Source organism: Helicoverpa armigera, chromosome 25, assembly GCF_030705265.1.
Source record: "Helicoverpa armigera isolate CAAS_96S chromosome 25, ASM3070526v1, whole genome shotgun sequence".
NCBI classification, from domain to species: domain Eukaryota; kingdom Metazoa; phylum Arthropoda; class Insecta; order Lepidoptera; family Noctuidae; genus Helicoverpa; species Helicoverpa armigera.
In genome coordinates, this window is record NC_087144.1 from 3,895,071 (window position 1) to 3,897,181 (window position 2,111).

Here is a 2,111-nt window from a genome sequence, read left to right on the forward strand (position 1 = left end):
ATTGTTGTCATAAGGGGTTCTCCCGTGTTTCGGATGGTGCGATTGTAGGTCCCGGCTGTCATTTGAACATTTTTGACAGACGCTACGGGTAGTCAGAAGCCCAGGTTCAATACCAAGCGGTATATCGGGTTGCCCGGGTAACTGGGTTGAGTAGGTCAGATAGGCAGTCGCTCCTTGTAAAACACTGGTACTCAGCTGCATCCAGTTAGACTGGAAGCCGACCCCAACATAGTTGGGAAAAGGCCATATTACCCAATTTGCATCTATCATCATCTTCCTGCCCTATTCCCAAGTCATTTGGGGTCGGCGCAACATGTCTTTTTCTTCCATTCCTCTCTGTCAGACGTCATACTTACATCCACTCTCTTCTTGTCCTCTTTCAGGCAATCAATTCATCTTTTCCTCGGTCTACTTCTGCCTCTTGCATCTATCATTCATCAATAACAAAAATGAATCCATGTCCATCAGACCCCAAACAAATGAATCATCCATATACTCGCTACAACTTAATACTACATGAACCGTACTCGGTAAACGCGTGCATATTTCTTGCCTGCATCTAAATTAATACGAACATTATAAGTATAATGGCAAGAATTCAATTATTCGCCGTACTCTCGCAGCGTGGGCTGGTAGCGTGTACATCGTACCTACATGTGTCCGTGCTTCGACAAAATGTTAAAAACATATTGATTTAGTGGCTGTGGTGTATGAAGATGTGTTGGTAAGTTGTGTAATGTCACTGTTGATATTAAAATAAACAGGAGTCCTTGCTTGCTTGTCCTTGGAAGCAGACCCCAACATGGTTGGAAAAAAGGTTCGGAGGAAGGAGTCCTTACTAACGTACCTACATAATTTGGCACTTAACCTGAACTAACTGTTAATAGACCAATAATGGGCAGTCAACATCAGTCTTTCAATAATGAAGACTAAGTATATAATTATAATTTTAGCCAATTCCTAAGGATCGGGTTTCTAGCTAAGCGGATGACGCTGACTACTAATCAGGTCTAGTTCAAATCACAAGTATAATTCTAGAAGTTACTGATCTAGACGTGACTCCCAAAGTGCCAACATTAAAGTTATAATTATTCAAACAATTCCCAGCGTTACAAATGATTAATGAAACAGAACAGACAGTAGACAAACTATTTCAACATGAAAGGGCGTCAGTTTGGACGTCTTGTGTAGTCATTACTTCAAACAAGACATATTTCTCCAGATGATGACAGAAGTACTGTTATTGTAGGTACGAAAACAGAAGATTATCAAGCTTTGTATGGTTGAAAATGAATGTCAAACGTATTCTATGAAGAATTATAGTTCGATTGTGGTAAGAATTAAATTGAATAAGCTGAATCAGATTCCACAGATAACAACGACAGAGATAGAAAAGTTTTTTGGATCTCAACAAGGCAAATTACTTATTAACAAATGGCTGTAAGTTGAGGATCCAGCATACACAATCAAGGAGAGCGCAATTATTCTAAGGAAGTAATTTTTCTTCTTTAGAATGCTTATTAACTATGCAAGAGAATAAATAAGTAGGAAATGAGATTCATAATAACCATATAAAAACGATGTATAAACCATAGAGCATATGCGAGAACTTTTTCATGTCAAACCTCTTTACAAAAGCTACCTTTCGTCCGTATTATAGATTTTTTCGATTGCTCATCCGAATAAACATAATAAAAGTGATCGAAGCAAAAGACTGATGTTATGCCTCGTGATGAGACACAAAAAGCTACAACTTTACGAGTGTTCCCGCCATGTAATTGAATAACAAGATGGCGGCATTAGGCTCCGTGTACAACAATCTGTTTATAACAGTAATCTTTATCGAACTGCTGAGTCGTAATGAAGTTCTTTAAAAAATGTGGTTGCATCAATGCTGCAATGGGGTAAAAGGAGGACTTCATTCTTATTTCTGCAATGTTGAAAAAGATCAATTATGGGAGATTTGCCATCAAAAACACTTTGACTTGTCTAATAGAGTATGTTGTTGTGTGTTGCTTAAGTAAATTAGACGAATCTAAATAAGAATAATATTCAAATGGTAAGCGCCTGCCAAACGGTCATCTGCTCAGCCTTTTCCCAACGATGTTAGG